The sequence below is a fragment of the Gadus morhua genome, chromosome 13 (genome assembly GCF_902167405.1).
Source record: "Gadus morhua chromosome 13, gadMor3.0, whole genome shotgun sequence".
Lineage (NCBI taxonomy): Eukaryota > Metazoa > Chordata > Actinopteri > Gadiformes > Gadidae > Gadus > Gadus morhua.
Window position 1 is genome coordinate 28,709,902 of NC_044060.1, and position 12,355 is coordinate 28,722,256.

Sequence of the window (12,355 nt, forward strand, 5' to 3'; positions counted from 1 at the left end):
CTGCTGCCGTTTTATTTGCAGCTTTAAGCATTTATTTGCAATGGTTAGGCTACTTGTTTCGTTTTTTTTAAACTGTTACAGGCCTTGGTTCGACGTGATTTAAATTGTGAGACGCTGCGCATATTTATTTTTGTAAGGAAAATGTGTTTTGAACGTTTGCAAAAATAAATAATGAATACTCTGATAACTCTGACTGTTTTGATGGAGAATAAGCATTACATGTTTGGTTGGTAATATTGCCGTTCATCATCGGGCTTGCCGCCTATTCCTGCTGCAGATGCGTTGCATTCTAAAAATAGATTTGATTTAACGAGTACTCGATTGATCCTCGAGGAATTCCTTCGATCACTCCAGTTTGGAATTTACTACTCGTGCCCATCCCTACTTTGAACACATAAGTATATCATATAAAATACAATTATATACGTTCATTAAAAATTACAAACATTGCAAATGATCGGTTGTGAATTAATTTTACAACATTGGATAGTGGCACTATCCCTTCCACCGGTAAACAAATGTTTGTGCGCCACCCTAAGGCGCACAAAAGCCTCCGTTATCTGGGCTGACCCTAAAAAAAACGATTCAACACAAACATAAATAGGTATACATAAATAATGTAATCTTGTGAGCGAGTAAATTGACATTGGTGACAGTGGTGTTTAACACCAGCTACGTCCATGCAAAATATAGCAACGTATCATTAAGTTGCAAAAACGTTTGAAAAGTGGCACAGGTCTTTAGGCTTGATTATTTGCATTAACATGATGAATCTATAAAAAGCAATACGGCACAAAATATTTCTGAAAACTAATATAACTTCACTTCATTTGAACGTGTACTGCTCTGCCATTTTCAAGAACCCGCCCAGTGAACGCAGAGGATTGTGGGTAGTTTTGGCTCGTCTAGGATGCAGCGATGCATCCTTGAAAAATCTCGGAATTCTCAAAAACAAAGGACGCAAAAATGGCGCGGCTTTCTAGTGTCCTCAACATTGGAACAGTGCTTGTCGGCGTTCTATGACGTAGCGTCCTTAAAAGGGCGGCCGTTGAGCATGCTTCCTTGACATTGGGAAACAGCCCCGGTGTTGTACGACCCAACCCTTTTTCAGTTCAGAGATCGAAACGCCGTAGTGGTTTGGATACCAAGTGATGATAAGCGGGAGTATTTATACATCTAGAACGTTCGTATTTAAGCGGGAATCATTTTCATTTGCTCTCCATGCCACCAATCTAACCAACCAATCGTGTGTAGCATGCTTTAAACAAAACCAAAAAAGTTTTTGAAATCGTCACATAAACAAACTAATCGACAAGACGAGGGATAGGCTACATGACAAGGGATATATCTCTTGTCTTTTATCCCTCTATTCCCCACTATTCACGGAGCCTGAAGTGAATAATTGTTAATTAAATAGTCTAGATAGATAGATAGCCTCGTCAAGTCTTTATTAATACCAAACGAGATGTATACAAAATGTATACAAAATGGCGATTTATCTTCGTCACTTCCGGTCGAGTGTACGCTGGCATGTTTGTTGCCGCTGCTCGCTGGAAATAGTAAGTTGTAATAGTAGTAGTAGTAGTAGTGTAGTAACGTTAGTAGCAGTAGTAGTAGTAGTAGTAGGACTAGTAGTAGTAGTGTCGCGTGAACATTTTATCTCGCACAGCTAGCTCCAGCACCCCTATCCACCACTACGGGCTAACGCCGGTAGCTAGTTGCTAACCGGCTGTCGCGACACCGGCTTTCTAAGCTTACCTGGTTCCTACCTCATCATGCGGCCCAACAACTCTCTCACCTGCTTTGGACTGGTCTGGATATTCCTGTTGTTCTGCCATCATCCTGTGGCAGGACTACTCCACTACTCCATCACAGACCCTCTCGCGACCCGCTTGGATGTATTGGAGCCCCCACCTCCGGAGCTGCACCATCACCCGGACCTCGCTCGCCCCCCTCGTCGGCGCTACATCCACCGCGGGTCCCGCAGACATGTCCAGCCCAGCGACAACTCCAGTACAATCAACTCCACCTGGTCCACTTCTCGTCGCTCTCCCATCAACTCCGGCCGCACCGTCAACCATCATGCATTAGCCAGCCTAGCTAGGTCGGCTAATGCTACCGTCAAACTCGACTCCTCCGCTGTCAACTTCGGTCTCCTCAACATCCGCTCTCTCACCGGCAAAGGTCATCTCATCCAAGACGTCCTCACTGACCGTAAGCTTGACTTTTTCTTTTTAACTGAAACTTGGCAACAGCCCAATGACTTTTCCACACTCAACGACTCCACTCCTCCCGGTTTTGTTTACATCTGCCGTCCCCGTGGCAACGGCCGCGGGGGAGGTCTCGCGGTAATTCACCGTGAGAAGTGGAAAGTCCTGCCCGTCTCTGTGCCTGCATTCAGCTCTTTTGAATGCCTTGTTTTTAAGCTTCCTGGCCCCTCACCTACCATCATTGCTACATTTTACCGCCCCCCCAAGCCACACAGTGATTTTATCAGTGAATTCTCTACTCTGCTCACTCATATATCCACTCTCTCACCCAACGTAATTCTGCTGGGGGACTTCAATATTCACATGGACAATATCAACCTGCCTCTCACCAGAGACTTTGCATCCTGTCTTGACAGCTTTGGACTACATAATCTGATTGATTTCCCCACCCATATCAAAGGCCACTCTCTTGACCTAGTCTGCTGCTCCGGTCTCACCCCCTCCAAGCCCACTGCTGATGTTTTCCCCGCCTCAGATCACTCCCTCCTCACCTTCAAAGCTGTACTCCGCCTCTCCACAATCAAGTTGCCCCGCCTCATTTCATTTCGCGATATCAAGAACATTAACATTGCCACCCTCTGCTCCCTCATTGACAGTTTTCCGACCACCGACTCTACCTCAAACCCTGATGAACTCGTCACTCTTTACAACACCTGCCTCACAAACACTCTCACCTCTATCGCCCCCCTAAAAACCCGGTCTGTTTCCTTTTCCACATCTGCCCCCTGGTTTACCCCCGAGCTCAGGTCCATGAAAGCTAAAAACCGTCAACTTGAGCGACTTTATAAACGAACCGGTCTCACCATCCACAATGACATGTACACCTCCCACATTGCACAATATAAGGACCTCATATCCCTGACCAAATCCACCTACTACTCCGGCCTCATTCTAACCAATGAAGGTAACTCAAAAACCCTTTTCTCGGTTCTCAAAAAAATCCTCCACCCACCCAATTCTCTCCCCCCCCACTTGTACTCCACTGAATCCTGTAATTCCATCTTGGACTATTTCAATCTGAAAATCCACACCATTCATCAGCACTTACATCCCAATTCCCCCCCTCTCTCCCCACCTGCACTTCCCCCTACTTGCCATCTCTTCGCCAGTTTTCTTCTCCCCACTGCCTCCGACCTCTCCGTTCTCATTCTTAAATCTAAGCCCACCACCTGCCAGCTTGATCCCCTCCCCACAACCCTAGTCAAATCCTGCCTCCCCTCCCTCCTCCCTCTCATCACCGCCATCATTCACTCCTCACTCTCATCTGGAATAGTCCCCTCACTTTTCAAAACTGCCGCTGTCACCCCCATATTAAAGAAACCCGGTTCAGACCCCAACAACTTCAGTAACCTCCGCCCCATCTCTAACCTACCATTCATTTCCAAAACCCTAGAAAAGATTGTCGCCTCCCAACTTCACTCCCACTTATCCCTCCACTCACTCTACGAGCCTTTCCAGTCCGGTTTCCGCCCCCGTCACAGCACAGAGACCGCCCTCATCAAAATCACTAACGATCTCCTCATTGCAGCTGACTCTGGTTCCTTCTCCATCCTCATCCTCCTCGATCTGAGTGCAGCGTTCAACACCATCTCACACCCCATCCTTCTCAGTAGACTCTCCTCGATTGGCCTCTCCCACACCCCCCTCAGTTGGTTCCACTCCTACCTCACAGGCCGCACCCAGTTCATCCAGCTTAAATCCTTCACCTCCAATCCCTCCCCAGTCACTACTGGTGTGCCCCAGGGATCTGTCCTGGGGCCTCTTCTATTCATCATCTATCTCCTCCCCCTCGGCCACATCCTCCGCAAATACAATATCCAGTTCCACTGCTTCGCGGATGACACCCAGCTCTACCTTTCCTGCAAACCCAATTCCTCACTCCCACCCTCCTCCCTCACCGACTGTCTCTCCGAAATAAAAACCTGGTTCACCTCAAACTTCCTTAAACTAAACTGCAATAAAACTGAAATGCTCCTCTTCGGCACTAAATCCACACTAGCGAAAGTCAATACCTTCTCTCTCACCATCGACAGCTCCTCAGTTTCCCCCTCCCCTCAGGTTAAGAGCTTGGGTGTCATCCTCGACGGCCCACTTTCCTTCCATTCCCACATCAACACCATTACCCGCACTGCATATTTCCATCTCCGCAACATCAACAGACTCCGCCCCTCCCTCACCCCCCACACCACCGCCATCCTTGTTCAAAGCCTCGTCACCTCCCGTCTGGACTACTGCAATTCTCTCCTCTTCGGCCTCCCCCACAAGTCCCTCCGCAAACTACAACTGGTCCAAAACTCTGCCGCCCGCATCATCACAAAGACCCCCTCATACCATCACATCACCCCTGTCCTCCAGCAGCTCCACTGGCTCCCCGTAACCCACCGCATTAACTACAAACTCCTAGTGTTTACATTCATGGCCATCCACAACCTCGCCCCTCCCTACCTCGCTGATCTCCTGCACATTAACATCCCCACCCGTTCCCTTCGATCCTCCTCCTCCATCCACCTCTCTGTGCCCCCTGCCCGCCTCAGCACTATGGGGGGCAGAGCCTTCAGTCGCTCTGCTCCCCAGCTCTGGAACTCTCTACCACCCGACCTCCGAAACTGTGACTCTCTCCCCATTTTCAAAGCACAACTAAAAACCCACCTGTTTCGGACTGCCTACTCTCTCTAATCTCCATGCTTCCTGCCATTCTGCCCTATGTATTTTAACTTATTATGTTGTCCTTTCTATGTCTATTTTATCACGTTTTTTGTATATTTCATTGTGTGTTTTACTGTGTGTGATGTACAGTGTCCTTGAGTGACCTGAAAGGCGCTTTTATAAATAAAATGCATTATTATTATTATTATTAAACGACACAAATCGTCGGGAATCCATTTAGGTGGTTCGGCCCACACAGTGGGGTGTTCCACAAAGCCGGTTTTCTCACATAACCGGGTAAGTTAACCCAGGGTTTGCTGTAACCCTAGGTTTTCCGTTCCAAAAGGATCACGGTATGTTAGTTGCTATAGCAACATATGCTCTGAATCAAACCTGGTCGGACCAGGTTTTGCGCAGGTTAAGTTTGAAACATAACCCGGTTTTGGGTATTTAAACCGGCGTTCACCGCAGATTTCATGTGTTCACAATGGCATGCCCTTTTGATGAGAGAACTGCTGATATCAGAGCGCAAATTATACGTGCAATCCACCGGGAGCGATTGATAAGACCACGGCTCGACATCTTGGCATATCAAATGACTTTTTGCTGGAGTGGAGAGATATAGATTCTCGCGCAAATCTTTAATATATTTAAATAGCCTTACATAGCCAACACTACCAATCGAGGACCTGGCCTCAGTTCACTCCAGACTATTTGCGTAGCCCTCCGTTTTTTTCAAATGGTAGTATTATCTAGGCTATAATGCTGGAGATGCTGAGCACATCACAGTCGTTTCAGATGACCCATCCAAGATTTGTATCGGCCTCCTATCATACAAAGAGCAATATTGTCTGAGTACTATGCCGAGAGGCGTACAACACAAAGTATAAAATAGTCCTAACGGACTTGCATCCACTGGAGAATGTTCGATCGTAGCCGGCGGCTTCATTACAAGCACTGATCCATCTTGATCTGTGAAGTTGATGAATTGTCACTTTTAGGTTTTCTACCCAGTTACCAAAAGAAGAAACATTTGGAATAGTATGCGCTGTGGCAAGCACACGGTTTGCATGTGTTACTTCGAAGGCAAAAAAAATCTAAAATACAAGAAAACGCAAAAACCTACATTCAACCAGTGTGGGGTATGGCCCATGACTCTCTGAGGTGGTAGGTACCTCCAGGTACCCCCTCCATGCCAGGGCGCCCTGAATTTATGTTTATTAACAGCTCCTCCACCGGGGTCAAGACAATTTGAGGGCCAGATCCAGTCTGCCGACTGTCAGCCTTTTCACGATTGGCTTAAAAAAATGGCTTATTTAAATTTATACCAATAGGCCTACGATGGTGGGAAAAGCTTACCAGTTTGTATGTTTTTTATACTTCATTTTTATACTTGATCCTCTGACCGCTTGGAAGCAATCGGAGTAAATATTGTTTTAGAAGAAAGGGGTTATGTGGTAGGATCTTTAAGAATGCTTAACTGGGATATTTATATATTCATGGCTCAAATATTAAGGATCATGCTTTTGACGTGTAACTAACGCATTTACGCGGTCAGCGATCCGCTGCCAGGCTTTGGTTCTCCGGGTTCCAGAGGTTTTAGCGTTCCCTTTTCTTGTGATAATGTCCTTCTCCTCGTCATAGCTCTCCAGGAGAACCTGGAGTTCCATTTCATTGAAATAAGCGGCCCGTTTCGCCATATCGATCAGGGTTTCCATGATCCATACATCACGTCTTTTTAAGTTTGGCGTGGACGCGCACAACCCTGTGTTAACCAACCCCGAGTTGATTGAACTAATGCATAACCGCTGCTGTGGAACCGAAAACTCTGGGTTGGTCGGCACAGGGTCAATCAACCTCGAGTTCAGCGTTAACTCAGTGTTTGTTAAACCTCCGTTCGTGGAACACCCCTCAGGACAGTAGCCTACAAGACCACACAGAACAAGTTTCACTGGACATACACACAATACATCACATTAAAACTAGACACGCGTTGATAGATAGATAGACAGATAGGCCTAGATAGATAGATATGTTTCATTATTTGCCTTGCGGAGCCAACCAGTCCTGTGCTCGTATGCAAATTAGCCATGTGCGCCAATGTCTATTTGTTTTGAGTGCGACGAATGAGTGCAGATCATGATTTGCAGATGCAGATCAGTGAAACATATTTTAATTAGCCTACTACAGCACGCAGGGTTTTTTGTCCTCGGTTGTAATTAGCCTACATTTTAGGAGTTGTTTTATATTGGGGGAATCACTGTCCTACTTGTTGTCGAAGCACTTTATCCAACAAGCAAAACCGTCTCGGCAATATGGCCAAAGTGTATGGGAGTTCACTCTTTGATATGGCTGTCTATACTAAAAGCATACGGCTCCTTTAAATGCGTCTGCATAATTTAATTGTACGTCATGAGCGACCAAAGCGAACAGAAATATTCGCAGCGAAACTTTGTGAGCGGCTCCTGAGGCCTGTTTCAGGTAGCTGGTTTAACATACTCTGAGTTTAATCCTGCGCTCTGAGTTGGTTGATTCAGAGTTCAGGGTTGAAAAGCAACTCTGGGTTTTCGGTTTCAGAACAGGCATTCAGCGTTGGCTTAATCAACTCGGGAGTGTGTTCACGCTGGGTTGGGGGCGTGCCTGTTGACTATAAAGAGCCATCATCAATGGATCTCTGATAACATGATCAAACATGGACCAAAAGCGGAGATCCACTTACTTTTCCCCACGGAATTGGAAATTCTAATGAACGCGTATGCCGAACAAAAAAAAACCAATACCGCCGCGGCAGCGCGAGAGATTGCTTGGCAGGAAATAGCTGAACAAGTCAATGCCTGTGTAAAATAAATTAGTTAAATAAAATAAGAGGATAGTTTAATATCTTCCACTCATTCAATATGTAGGCTAAATTGTGTGTATGTGTGTGTGTCAATTTACGCAACCCCAAGTTGCCCCAAGAGGACTTGGCAGCAAATGAAGATGAAGTACAAAAATATAGTTAAAAAATGTAAACTAATGTTTAATTTAAATCAAATCAATTGTGCTGTTTTGCCTGCTCTACCTAATTTAACAGCTATTTTCAACATGTGATGGGCCTATATTTAAGCAGTAAATGTAAGTAGTACATTTCCCAGCCACCCCAACACTGCCAATAGTTAATAGGATTTAGATATATTAGAAGGCTACACCTAGGCAAAATGCATTACATATGTAAGGGATAATGCCCGACGAGGTGTCCATTATCAGGAATTAATGGACGACGTGGAGGCGTGAACCGGTTGCCTCCGCGAAGTCCATTAATTCCTGATAATGGAAACCTCGAAGGGCATTATCCCGCTTATACCACGGTCACTTACCAACGGTGACCAAATTAAGACCATTAATTAATATTTTCATGCGTTTTACAATCTGAATATAAAGTTTTCCACAAAACATACATTTGTTTCCCTGGTTACGCCTGAGGGTCCGACTAATACCCGGAACCACCATTACACGCCCGTTGGGTTCTCATGCAACGGAAACGTTGTTCACTCCTCCAGTAATTAGGACGGACCATAGCTACGACTTTAGAACGGGAGGTAGCAGGAGGTATTATAGTCCGCTGAGCTTTGTTTTGTTTCCCGTTGCTATGGTTACTACTATTTTAGAGACGATACGCCAGCTAGCGCATTAATTGAGAACGGTAAACAGACAATTTGACGGAACTACTTGTCCAGGTGTCCGTATATCAGGAGTTAATGCACACCCTGCATCCAATCAGAATCGAGTATTCCCGCAGACCGTGGTATAAATATATATATATATGTCTTCAAAATAGCGCTTACTGATTTTTAGGGTAACATTTTCCTCCATGTTAGCAAATCGAAAAAAAGCAGAGGCCCGGAAGACTGGAGGGGGTCCACCACCTGCAGCCCTCACAGAGGCTGAGGGGATGGCCCTCAGCGAACAGAGTATGCGTCCTGTGGCTGAGGGCATCCCTGGGGGGAGCTCCTCTGACCCCCCCCCCACCCTCCAGGATAGAAATGCCTTTATAAGAGGTTGGTTATTCAAAATAATTAAATATGTACACGCAACACAGCACGTTACAAATTAGATGGGGCAATATTCTGGCTCAAGTAATAATTTCACTGTCTAATCATCTTCTTCCAGTTACTGATGGCGTCATCGCCCTAGGCTACTTGAACCAGATGCCCTCACCAACCTTCATGCAATTGTAACAATTCAAAAGATGCACAAGGATGCTTTGGAGATCCAAATTTTGGAACATAAGTTAAAGGTGGGTGAGGTGGAAACTGGGATACTGTTCCCTGCTCTAAAAACATACCCAATATGAATGACTTTGTGCTTTCAGGAAATAAAGAAATCCTCATAAAAAGTAGATTGTCTTTATTAGAACACGGGCTGTGGTGGGACAAGTTATTTTGTTGAACAGTTTACTCAAAGGGTTTTACTTCAGTGAACATTGCAGACGATTATGCTGAGCATGTGCGTGTAGAGAAGAACAGCATCTGGTTAAAAGCAGTACCAGGGACTTTTCTGCCTTGCATTCTTAAAATGAGTTTCTTGACTTGCAGCAGTTATAGGTCCGTGGTTAGTCAGCTACTCTGATCATGGGAAAGCCACAACGTTGAAGTGACTGTAGTAGCCTACAGAGCGGGTGGGATGCACGGGGCAGATCATTCTACTCATGCGTTAATTGCGTCAAAAAAATTAAAACTTAAACTTCAAGCATGCCCCCGGTGCGTTTGACAGTTAACATGGGGGCTGAGAAGGTGGTCTAAATAAATGATGGATTGCGCTTAAAAACGATAGCGCTCGTGAAGAAAATTATCAGGAAAATAAAGTATATCCAACCGGGGTCTTAATAATCGTTCCTCACGGAGATTCCTTCTGAGGATCGAAGCCTCTACGTACACAGGCTCTCGTAGAAAAGGACATGCCATTTCTAACACATCCTTCTGTCGGAGAGCTGCCTTCAGCCTTATAGACAACAAACTCAGAGTAGGTCTAACCACCTCCCGAGCAGGTTAGACCCACGGCGTATGTTGCCTCAGCAACTAACTCTCGGTTGCGCTGAACCTGCTACCTGAAACAGAAAATCCAGAGTTTCCACTAACTCAGAGCGAACAAACTCGGGGTTGCCTCAAAACCAGCTACCTGAAACAGGCCTCTGGTGTGGACGTACAGTAAGGCGGATGCAGATCTGCAATACCCAATCACACCAGCAGATGGCTCTAAAACACCAACAACTGCTCTATCATTAGCGAAACTCATGATAACTAATGAACAGTTTTCCATATCTGTTACACAGGACTGTCTGGCTCCGCTTGGCACAAAAACAAAAAAAACATTTGCGAATACATTGTTTTGAACTCTGAATACTGCACATGGTGAGCTTAAAAACATTTAAGTGACCATAAGTAAGATGGCCTAAAACGGAATACAAATGAATTATTCTAGGAAATAGGCTTTCAGGATCAATTCAGATGTTAAACTGTTCTGTACTGCTTCGAAAATATTTTTTATGAAGCTTGTTTATATGCTATTTCCCATGATGATAAATTAACATTTAATTGCAGTGAGTTGTGAAGATTCTACAAATAAATACTCAATCCGCTTAATCAGAATACTCATATCCCATGATGATAAATTAACATTTCATTGCTGTGAGTTGTGAAGATTCTACAAATAAATATTAAATCCGCTGAATCAGAATACAGAAATCTTTAGTGATGGATTGTAACTGCCCTCACTGAAGTACTGAACAATAAGTACAACTTGGAGGTACTTGTATTTCACTTGAGTATTTAATTAAACCGATTATCTCGAAAATACATTTGTGTCTAATAAAGTGTTATATTTGTATATGTTAGGCTATATATTGAGATGGCAGTGTGTGAAATGCCCGTCAATATTCAGGGTTGTCCTCATCCCCAGATTGTTGCGCAACACCGATCTAAATATTCTCAATATGCCATAGCATTACAATATTTCATGGATGCAAGCCAAGACAATCAGTCTATATATCTATCAACGCACACACACACATACACACACACGCACGCACACACTTAACATGTATTGATTATCTGAAATATAGTATTCGTAAAGCAACACTGTTAGGAGCCTGCATTGGCTAAAGTTGTTTGGATGCGTGTTGCTTTAAAACAAGGAGAGGCAAAGTTGTGCATTACAATGCATACACGACAATAATTGGCACCCATCTGGTGCACAATCATCTGAATAAATGTCAGGTATATAGCCTATCGGATATGAGCACAGCTTCAGTGCACTTGCAAATGAGAGCCTGCAGTACGACGATCGTGACATTATTTAACCATCCATCTACAGCCAATACCACCAGACAGAAACATCACTGAACACACACACAAAGCCCACAACAAGCCCAACATCAGCACGGCAGGTGGCAGGGTAAGGACGCTAAGGACGGTCAGTGGAGCCCCGACACACGTCACCTCGTCTCCCAGTCAGGGGGTGGATCTAGATGCTTTTGTGATGACTTTCCTGCAAAAGTCACATTCATGTGTGTGTTTGTGTGTCAATGTCTGTGTATGTGTGCGTTAATGTCTGTGTGCGTGTTTGCGTGTGTGTGTGTGTGTGTGTGTGTGTGTGTGTGTGTGAATGTGTGTGTGTGTGTAGGAATGTACATCTGGAAGCTACTCTGTCCCCGCGTGGCTTAAGGCCTCCGCTGGAAAAAAACACTATCGCTGGGGTGGTCTTCAAGGTCAGGACCCCCCAACACACACACACACACACACACACACACACACACACACACACACACACACACACACACACACACACACACACACACACACACACACACACACACACACACACCCTTACCAATAAAACATCCACAAGCACATAAGATACGATCAACTTTATGAATCCCACACGGGGGAATCACTTGTTATTGCAGCTCAAGAGTCAAAAGTACAGCGAAAGAGAGATTAGGGAAAAATACATATTCAAAGAGATATGTATAATAAAATATGTGTTTCTCTCCGTCTCTCTATATGTGTCTCTCTATATGTGTCTGTCTGTCTGTCTGTCTGTCTGTCTGTCTGTCTGTCTGTCTGTCTGTCTGTCTGTCTGTCTGTCTGTCTGTCTGTCTGTCTGTCTCGCTGTCTCGCTGTGTGTGTGTGTGTGTGTGGATCTTGAGGCTAGTCTGTCCCCGCGTGGCTTCAGGCCTCCAACCGCAAGAAAGATGGGAACCACTATCGCTGGGATGGTCATCAAGGTCAGGACCCCCCAACACACACACACACACACACACACACACACACACACACACACACACACACACACACACAAGAACACACGGTGTGTTCACGTGTGTTTGTGTGTGCGTGCGTGTTTTACATACACACACACACACACACACACACACACACACACACACACACACACACACA